The sequence below is a fragment of the Sphaerodactylus townsendi genome, linkage group LG11 (genome assembly GCF_021028975.2).
Source record: "Sphaerodactylus townsendi isolate TG3544 linkage group LG11, MPM_Stown_v2.3, whole genome shotgun sequence".
Classification (NCBI taxonomy): Eukaryota; Metazoa; Chordata; class Lepidosauria; order Squamata; family Sphaerodactylidae; genus Sphaerodactylus; species Sphaerodactylus townsendi.
Window position 1 is genome coordinate 49,211,560 of NC_059435.1, and position 11,071 is coordinate 49,222,630.

The 11,071-nt window shown below is 41.7% G+C and overlaps 1 pseudogene; it reads left to right on the forward strand.

Moving 5' to 3' along the window:
- The first annotated feature begins 647 nt into the window (after positions 1–647).
- On the forward strand, positions 648–1,128 carry LOC125440625 (annotated as a pseudogene).
- The last annotated feature ends 9,943 nt before the right edge of the window (positions 1,129–11,071 follow it).

Genomic DNA, 11,071 nt, shown 5'->3' on the forward strand with positions numbered 1-11,071 from the left:
CTCCTGTCTTATTACAACCCAAAGACCACTACATAGTATAATCTACAGAGAATGCACTGATCTATTCTAGGATGTTTGCTTTCACAATATTAAGGTTGTCCCACTGCTGTATAAATTAAAGATTAATCATTACAGTTTCCTGCATTCGCTTTATGCAAGACCTCTTAAATTTGCATAGACAGCTGGTAAAGAATGTTCTTGTTCCTGTGCTGCTTTATGCTCTGCCAACGTAATGATGCTCTGGCTCTAGTACTCCCAGTTTCTACACAGGTACCTGGTGAAGGTAGAATTTTAGGGAATGTGAACTCCAGCCACTGTAGTGCTCTAGGAATCCCCCAGTTTCTATGTTTTTTTGTCATAGAGATCTTGAAAATTCCTAGAACATCACCACTGATGCCACTTTCCCCCCCCCCCCTTCCCCATAACTTTCCTCTCTTCTCAAATGATTGAGGGTGAGGGATTGAGGTGGAAGGTAGGTATATGTCTACCATGAGCAGGTAAGTGGCAAGCCTATCTGTCTTGTAGAAGGTGCACAAGATTCTTATATTCACTGAGTGTGATACTGCCAGTTTGCACCTTATTCAGGCCCTCTTGATGTCTACAAGAATTAAGCCTTTTCAGTATTTGAGCCTGTTGCTACTGAGACAATGTTGATGCCTAGGAAGAACCACATTGCCATTTACAAGCTCCTTTTTGAGGAGGGATTGAGTGATGGTAACCAAGGAAGATGTTCACATGCCTGAGCATCAAGAACTGTGCCCACCCTTCACATCATAAAAGCAATGTAGTTGCTGAACTCTTCTGGCTATGTCAAGGAGCAGTTTCCATGGGGACATTTCTACTGGCATCTGACCAATGAAGGCATCCAGTACCTGCAGGACTATCTCCATCTGCCACCAGTAATAGTGCTTGATAGCTTACTTTGCAGCTGTCTTGGAACTGGCAGGCCCAAAGGATTGGAGGGTGAACGTCTGCTTGCCTTACCTTAGCAAAGGTGACGGTGTCACATACAGACGCAGCTCTGCTCCTCCTGGTGCTGACAAGGAAGCTGAAGCCGAGGCCGAGGCTGCTACTGAATTCCAATTTAGCAGTGGATTTGGGCCTGGACGCAGCCATCTGCTTCAGTAGAAATCTGCTATTGCTGTTGTGTCGCATGTATAAAACAGGTGTCAATTTTTTTAAAAGGAGGTCACATTTTCAGGCCTAAGCCTGTAAATGCTGTTGAAATTAAAGAAAGCATGAACACGAACATCAGGAAGAACAAGCAGATATTACTTTCAGCAAATTAGCATCCTGGCATGTGAAAAGTAGGCTATTAAGGAGACAAATCCATAGCTTTCTATGTTGTTTAATGATCCTCTCCTTCTCCTCAAGCTTTTCTATCTGTTAGAATGGAAGAAAGCTGACACCTGAAAATAATAAACTAAATGAATAAACCAAAATGAACGTTTAAGAGCTATAGTAAGTGTCTTTTTCTTAAGAGCATAATTTGTTATGGACTGAAGGCACTGGTGTGGGAGACCACTTTTGACTCTGATGACGTGATACAGGCAAGGCAAACAACTTCTCCTAAAACTGCTCCTAAGCTTGCAGTCATTTTTAAACTGTACAAATGCATATTTTAGGACAGTCAATATCAGTAACAAATCATAAAAAGTAGCATGTTCCGAATTATTTCTGTGGAGAGATTTCTGCTACACAATGTTTTTTCCCCCTTTGTCTCCTTCTGACGCCACATTCTGCCTTAGCAATTTCCTCTCTGAATCCTTCCGAACTCCACCATTACCAAAGCAGGTTTTCGTAAACCTCAGTTCAGTGTTCTTCAGAGTCTTTGGGGATTATCCTAATTACATGCTTCTTGGCATTTATTTACTTCATTTCCCCCCATCCTTTCTCCCCAGTGTTGACCCAAAGGGGTTCATATCCTCCTCCTCTTCTCCATTTTATCCTCACAACAGCCCTGTGAGATAGATTAGGCTAAGAGCATACAACTGGCCCAAGGTAACCCAATGAACTTGCATAGCACAAGTGGGGATTCAAACCCAGGTCTCCTGTATATCAGTCCAGCACTGGTTGATCTCTATACTACAGTTGCTCATGAACATAAGTAAAGTGTCAACCTCCTCTTTTTCTGGTCTATCTGTGGGGTTTCAGAAGCATCCATAATTCAATCTTCCAGCATCACCTCTTCTTCTAAATATCTGACTCATTGGGAAAATTCAGTGTGGTTTTCAGCTTATCAATGATGTAGCTCATTTATTGGGATGTTTTCCACAAGGAGGAAAGTCTGTGTGGTTTTCTGTTGCTGCACAGCAGCAAAAAGCATTCCACATGGCAGGTTTCCCCCCATTTTTCCAGACCCAGTCCCCTGTTTGTAGCCCCTGTCATTGCAGAGATGTAAGGGGAAAGGTATATCTTCCCAATGAAAGAGGATAAAGATCATAGAACCTGCCAGAAAGATTGTTATAATGTTACAGTGCTATAATAATATATAATTATCAATTTTTTAAAAATCCCTCTGTTGCTGAATGGGAATTAGCCAGCAAGGGGGACAAGGGCAGAAAAAATAACAATGCAGGAGGGACCAAGAGGATTTAGACTTTTCCATTTACCTGGGCTGTATTGATTTTCCCTCAAATATCACCTCAGGTTTGGGAAAGATTGCTGGAAAGATGGGGGAAACCCAGGGGATATGTGGAAACTTGTGGGGGAAGCAAGGAGAAAACTGTGATTTCCCAAAGCATGCAAGCTGAGGCAAATGTCCCTGTGTGCAAGTGACTGGGATGTTACCAGTGAGAGAAAGGTAGCAAATTCACATGCCCAGTTAACTATTAGTTTGGATCTGCCTCTATGGAGGGCTTGTGGGGGAAGCAAGGAGAAAACTGTGATTTCCCAAAGCATGCAAGCTGAGGCAAATGTCCCTGTGTGCAAGTGACTGGGATGTTACCAGTGAGAGAAAGGTAGCAAATTCACATGTCCAGTTAACTATTAGTTTGGATCTGCCTCTATGGAGGGCTGCTGCCAGTCATAGTGGAGAATAATGGACTAGATCAGTGGCCTGACCCAATTATAATTCCTCCTTTACCCTTGTGGTCACATAATCCTGTTTTACCTATTGATTCATTTGGCATTTGAGCCGTTGCAACAAAAGCTAGCTCTCATTTATGGAATTGCGCAGGCCAATCTTATCCATTTTGACTCAGAAATAAGTTCCACTGGGTTCAGTAGGGCGTTCTTCCAAGGAAATGTTTAAAGGAATATAGCCTTGGATGTGATTTGATTTTATTCTGTCCGGACTTCAGTCTTCAAATAAATGCATCCCACTCATCCTGATGACATGCTTACTGCTATTAATTAGTTAATTACAGTGCTCTAAGCTCGCTCTGGCACAAGCTTCATCTGGTGAATGGCTAATGAACATAATTTCATAAATTATTTGTGAAGAGAGAGTTGTTTGTTTCAGAGCAGACATGGTGGCCTTCAGAATGGAAACAGTCATCTCTATGTCAGTGCTCAGTTGGTGTTAATGGATAGCTTCCCAAGCATTGTAGTGACACAGTTCAAGAGAACCGTATGAAATGCTCTGCTCAAGCAAGTCAACAAGTATGCAAAAACACAGTCTGACATTACTTCCATGAGCACAAGGGGAAAGCAGTTACCTGTTTGCAATAAGGAGGTACAATTTAGGATTGCCACTCATAGTCTGGTAACCAGTAGGAGACCAGGGAGGGGCATAGGGTCATGGCCATTGACAATGGCACAATGTCAACTTCCCTCAGCAAGGAAATGTTTCCAAGCGACAGGTAACTTCATGGTCCTCCTGGTGATCAATAAGAAAGGGAGGAGGAACTTCCACGTGTGGGTGCCACAAGTCAGCCGGAGGCATCCTTTTCAGGAGGGTGAAACACAGGGTGAGAGAGAGCCAGCATAGTGTAGAGGTTAAGAGTGGTGGATTCTAATCTGGAGAACTGAATTTGTTTCCCCACTCCTACATGTGAAACCTTGGTCTAGTTACAGTTCTCTCAGAACTCTCTCAGCCCCACGTACCTCACAAGGCGGTCGTTGTGGGGAGAGGAGGAGAAAGAGTCTGTAAGACACTGAGACTCCTTACAGTTGAGAAAAGAGGGGTATAAATACAAATGCTTCTTCTTTAGTGTCTGTCTGTTTAAGAATCTGGTCACATACCCATGATTCAGCAGGTGTTAAGAGTATCATGTAGACTGACCCTCACTTGGTCACAGAATTCTTCCTACTATGATATTTTTAAAGGTACAGTAATTCTCTCAAGGGAACACCTTCCATCATATGTACCCCACAACACACACATACATTACATTCTACTAGCAAAACATAATACAAATATTGAGCACTGTAAAATTAGGAGGGCTTTATTTTCTTGTCATACCCCAAGATTGTGAAACCATCCTCCACCAGAAAATTGACACCTGGAAGTGTGTTCCATTAAAATGGGTCTTGATTTTTTAAAATCCTAGTCAGATGTAGTTTCTGCTTGAAACAATATTTGATTTGTTCATCATTAGTGGTTAATTTTTATTTTTAACCATTGATTTGGGCAACTTCTATTCCACCTTTTTGTTTCCAATTTCATTCAAGTAGGCTTGCTATAAAATCCAAACAGAACAAACCATCAGGCTATAAAAAAGCAACTGAACTGCAGTACAAAGTGAGCAACAGACCATAGGTAATGAGAAAAATAATAACATTGTGCATTTGATTTCTGAGATTTTGTTGGTTAGGGGGCTGCTGAAAAGCAGTTTAAAAATCAAAATTAATACAAATAGCTAACATTTGATTTTTTTTTCTTGGTCTAAATGGTACAAACATGACAGAGATGAAAAGTGTACATTTAGAATGTGTACTCCTTTTGCAGAAATGGAAATGTAACCACTGCATATTTCCATGAAATATGCCTCTTTTCCATTTCATATGCCCCTTTTCATGACGATTCCTTAGATGGATTGGTAACTTGTGGCTTATTTGCTCAATATCATCTGCTAGGTTGAGGTTTTGCAAAAGAAAATAGCAAAATCTAGCAAAAACAGCCACAATAGCAACACAAGCATGCCAAACTGACACAACCATATAGCAAAGGAATAACGAGGATCCTTGCCTTCCATTCCTCCTGATTTTAATTGCTTTTCAGCTTCAGTCTCTGTCTTAGCACTTAAATATATTTGTAATAATCCATTTAAAAGGGGCTTTTCACTGCTTTTGTGAAATGAAAAAATGGCAAAATTGATGCATTAAGAACTGACTTCTCCCCACCCCTGTCAGCAGAACTCATGTGCCTTCACCGTCTGCATGTCAGGCAGAAATTCAGCTTTGCAGAAATCCTTTGCTGTCAGGAAAAAGTTGTATTGGTTTGATGCTTTCGCAGCTCTTTAAAGGCACAGCAGCCTCGCCAGAATGTAAAAGCCTCCATATTCCTAAGCCAAACAACCTCGATCCATTAACAGAAATTCATACACGGACTATGTAGCCCTTATCCTTGGAACCTTGCAAATTCAGACTAAGACGACTTTGAATCCCAGCACTGCATGCAACTATTTAAGATTGTTCACTTAGGCAGATTCTGCACAGGCCAAAAACAGCAGTGTGAAACCGGTATAAAATGGTTTAAAACAGCATGAACGGTATAAAACGGTATTAAAGGGTTTACACTGTTTTCACACCATTTTCGCACCACTGTTTTTGGCCCGTGCGGAATCTGCCTTAGTGTTTAATTCTTGCACAAGAAGGAAAGTGAGTGGGGTGAAGAGCAAGGTGTGAGCCTATCAACAAGATGGATCCATGCCCATTTCCCTGATTTTTGATAATAATTGTGACATCCGAATGCAGACAGCATCTTTGCTCTGCTTTCTCATTCTCTGCTTCTTCCACGAAAGGTCACTGTTGAGTTTTCAATGAGCAATGGGAGAGTTCTCTCCCAAAAGTTCTGAGCAAGTTACAGCATGACATTTTAGTGGTGCTGTGCAGCATGCAACTTGAATTCTCTCCCACAAAAGCATGCGATGGCACCATCCACTGAACTTAGTCACAATCTGTTGGAGAACCACATAGTTCCTCTCATCTACAAAGAAGACTACAGATTTACTTAATGTTATTAATACCTCATTATGACTCACACCTTTGCTTAATAATGGAAAGGCAGGGAAAAGGTAAGCTTGGAGGCAGAGGTGGGATCCAGCAGGTTCTCACAGGTTCCCGAGAGTAGGTTACTAATTATTTGTGTGTGCCGAGAGGGAGTTACTAATTGGTGGTTTTGCCACGTGATTTTTGCCTTGGTTGCGCCCCTCCTCTCAGCAGTAGCGTGCAGAATTTGAAGCAGTCTAGCAGGAGGTGCACCGGTGTGCGTGGCAGCCTGCGCCTGTGTGCATCGTTTCCCGCCCAAGTACCGGAGCAGCGGCTGTATCCTTGCCACAGCCCCGCCCAGGAATGCCCTGCCCCCGGAATGCCCGGCCACGCCCCTGTCGTGCCCCGCCCAGCCCCATTGGCACTACGCCACAGTTTGAATCCCACAACCATGGGAACCTGTTACTAAAATATTTGGATCCCACCACTGCTTGGAGGGCGCAGTCATTCCTTTTGTCAAAGGGTTGGGAAAAACTGAAATAAAACATTTTCTCCTCTCAAATCAACTAAAATGAATACAGTCTTAGACCAGCACAGATCTTCATAAACTCCTGCCAGTGAAACCCTTAATATTAACATCCCTCTCTCTGCTTTGGACCTCAAATTATAGATCTAAGAGTACCAAATCACTTCTCAATTATAGCTCTGCTCTGAGGCCAGAAGGAGAAAAATTGCATGATAATTAATTTCATTGAAGTTCCTATCATACAGGTAAAAGTAATTCCTCATTGTTCAAAGCAATACACAAAAGCCATCTCTGATTTAAATTCTACCTTGATACCAAAGTTATTAACAGTGCAATTCCACTTAGAGATGTATCCCTCTAAATCCATTGAAGGGTCATGCTGCTATTTGTTCATGCCTCCTTTGCAATCAACAGAAAATCTTGTCCAGGAGAGATGCATCAAGCATAGCTGTGACTTTCCTCATTGTCCCAAACCCTCCTGGCTTGATTCTCACTGAATGACTGGGCAAAACACTGCCTATCTTGTATCTCTAGATCTACAAAGACTGGGGTATCTCTGGATACCCATAACGCCAGACACAGTATGAAGAGTCTGGAGAAAATTCAGACAACATGGGTTTATGGTGGCCCTAGCAGGAGCTGGCTTGGTAGAGATGGAAAGTTCCATCAAGGCACAGCTAATCCCGTACGGTTCCCAAGGAAAGAGATGTTCAGAGATGATTTGTCAGTACCTGCCTCTACATTGGATTGTGACTGGCCCAAGGTCACCTAGCAGGCTTTATGTGGGGGAGTGGGGAATTGAACCTGATTCTCCAGATTAGAGTTTGCCACAGTTAACTACTACAGCACACTGGCTCTCTAGGAGCACGATGGCTGATTGTCTATTCAGCCTTTTGACTTTGCCTGTACAATTTTAGGATATCCAGAAGAACATCATTCACATGGAGAAATGCATGTTATGATTCAAGCTAAAATATGAAACAGACTATAACATGACAGGTTATTTATTACCTCTGAACCTTAAGGAAATATTATTGTGCCATTTAACAAGGACTGTAGGAAAGTGAGATTTGCATATGCATTTTGGTTTGAAAGTAGACAAACTTTGTATAGCAGCTGAACAGAAATGTTGGTCAAAGAGTGGCACTAAAGAGTAAGTAACCCACCCGGAGCTCTTCAGGGGTAGGGCGGGTTAAACGTGATATAGACAAACAAACAAACAAAGTCCAAGATCAGTTTGCTCCTTACATATGTTTTGGTCAGATATAATTGAAGTAGACTGCTGGTCACTTTGGCATTTTGTATTCTGACTAGTATGTCTGTGATAAACTTTATGATGCTATTTTACATCTTGTATGTTCTATGTTTACACAGTCCTCTCTTGCCTGGGGCTTGTGGGATTTCTACTGAGCCTCTATTATGTTCTATCTTCTTTCTAAATTCCCTGGCCATTTATTGCACTATCACAAAAAAAAAAAAACCTCTTGATCATCTCTCAGGATGTACAATGTTATTTTAAATAGGTTAATAGAAAGAACTGACTACCTTTTAGATGTTACAGCATATGAAACTGAAGGACATTTTAATGACTGCATATCCTGTTGAGTGAGCTTGTAAATCCTTCCTCAAGTAGCATGTTTTAATCATTTTCAGTCACAGATAATTAAATAACTCATCCCTATCCATGTAATTGAAAGGAAGTCAAATACCTTAGACTGTCATGGACCATGATTTTGAGTAGATGGAGGCAGGAGGCAGTAGCCATCCTTGCTCACCAGCAGGAGGAGAAGGACTGCCCATTGAACTTATGGGGAAAGTTCCTGGTGAGCAGCTGCCCTCCAAGGCCTCTGGCAAGCCAGGGACAAGCAGAACCAAGGCCAGCAGCTCCATCAGCAGTGACTTAGGCCTTTTGGCAGCAACGAAGACCAATGCCACCTTACCAGTTGCCTTCTCCTGCACTGCCGACAGACACAAAGGAGAGTTCAGCTGAGTTGAGTGGCTGCCACAGCACAACTCAGCTGGGCCAGATAACCTCCCTGTCTAGCCCTGCTCACCAACTGGGTCTGCAATATTTCTAGGTATGGCCAGGTTTCCCCCAAACAACTTGTACGGAGAGGATAGAAGTGAGATCATTACCAAAGATTTCCACCTCCTGTCGTATTGTGCAATCCACCAGTTATGATTTTCATCTCATGCCCTGCTGCAGGGGCTCTGCAGAGCTAAGGCAAATGGCAACCAGAAATAGGGGTGGGGTTTTTTTGTGGTAGCCCCTTGCCTTTGGAATACCATTCTCTTTGTTGTTTACCTGGTGCTAGGGTTGCTTGACTTTTCCCTGACAGTGGCCACTCCCCCAGTGAAGTTCATTTAGCCGGTGGGGGAACTTACCAGCAGCAAACTGTGGAACCGCATCATCTCATTTTGCTCACAGAGGACACTTCAGTCCTCCAATAGTAATCTCCTAGTGGTCCCTGGCCCCAGAACATTAGATTGGATTCAACCAGAGCTAGGGCCTTTTCTGCCCTGGCTCCAGCCTGGTGGAACCTCTGTCACCTAACACCAAGGCCTTGCAGGACCTTAAAGAGGTCTGCAGGGCTGGTAAGACAAAGATGTCTCACTTGGCTTGTTTGTTTGATTCCATCTTGCCAGCTTCCCAATTATTGTATTATTGACTACCAACAGACACATTAAATTGTGTGTCATCTCTTCCACCTTTCTTCCTGCTTTCTCTCCACATGTTTGGACAGCTCTTGACAAAAAGACTGTCAAAGTGGAAAGGATATATAACATAGGATTATTTTTTTGCTGTCTGTTCACCATCTTTTAGTGTTTAAGGTTGGATGTAAAGTTTTAGATGTTCGTATTAGTTCCATGGAACATATTGTATATTTAATTGCTTTAACTTGTATGTATGCCACTCTGAGCTCAACTTTGTTTAGGAAGTGTGGGATGTAAATTTAATAAAATAAATAAAACTGAGGCTTAGGTCTATCACCAACAATGTATAGTCATCACTTCCAGCATTCATCAAAAGACACATCATCTTATCACCACCAATGCATGGATGCTGTGGTATTTCGGCAAAAACTCTCTGGTAAAAATGGCTTCTACCATAGAGCTTTCGCCCGAATACCACAGTATCCACACATTGGTGGTGATACAATTATGTTATGCCCTAGCAACCCTACCTAGTGCCTATCTTGCATTTCTTTAGGCACTAAGCAAAACATTTCTCTTTACCCAGGCTTTTTAGTAATGGGTTCCATCTTTTAAAACTGTTTTACAGTGTATTCTAAGCCTGAGGACTCCTTTATTAATAACATTTTAGATTGTTCCCCCTGGCTTGTTTTTATTGTCTTGTCTGTATTTACTTATTTTATTGGCTTGCTTTGCTTTATTGATTTGTTTTTATTGCAGTGATTTATTTTTACTGACTTCTTTATTGTCTTGGCTTTATTTTACCTCTTCATTGCCTAAGGCTGGTTTGGAGAAGTGGCATATACATTTTCTAAATCAATCAGTCCTCCAATCTGACATGCCTTAATTAATTACATTTATTTGAGGCACCATATTATGCTCCCCGTCAAACCAAAATGCAACACCAAAAATAAAAGCATAACCATCAAAGAAAAATGAAGAATAGCTCAATGTTACCAAAGTCAGCTGTCGTTGTTACTGTAAACAAAAATGCTTATTAAATTTTTATTAGTTGCAGCTAGAATGCCCAGTGTTGGGAAAATGCCAAAGGAATTTCCTGAGATTGGTGATGTGATAGATTAAGGAATGCTGAGGCACCTGAAAGTTTATTAAATAAAATTTGATCAATTCAGGAAGAAAAAAAGAGAGGTAACGTATGCTGGAATAAAACATTGCAAGTATTTCAGGTGCACAAGATTCCTATTTGTTTGCAGGGAAGACTCTCTGCCACCCCTCTGGAACTATTTTCGCAGTTTAAAGACTCTCTCCCTTCAATCAGCTTTGCAATGCAAATGTAAAATTTACACTATGCAGTGTATTCATCTGCATTACAAATGCCTCTCCTTTCTTTTCTTCCTCACATTAACTGAACAGATATTTACATTAACAAGGCCCAAAGGCTCCAGGGTGAAATGCTCCAAGACTTAGACTTCTGATATTTAGCTTCCCTTTCTGCAAACCGATGCCATTAAAACCTGCCTAGAAACTAGTACTACTAAATTTAATTTAGGTTGCGGTTAACAGCTGCATGACCTGGATTGTGGGCATAGCCGGTACAATAATTTCAGCACTGCCAGTTAAGATGAGAATGTTGTCCTGTAGGTCAGAGAAGCTGTTTCCTGGATCAGTACCTTAACATTTTACATCCATTTAAGCCCTCTGAAGTCAATGGGTGTGGAATGGTGTAACAATGTATAGGATTGCACTGTAAGATTGCAATACAGTTTCTATATCTGAGACTCAGTCCCACTCAATAGA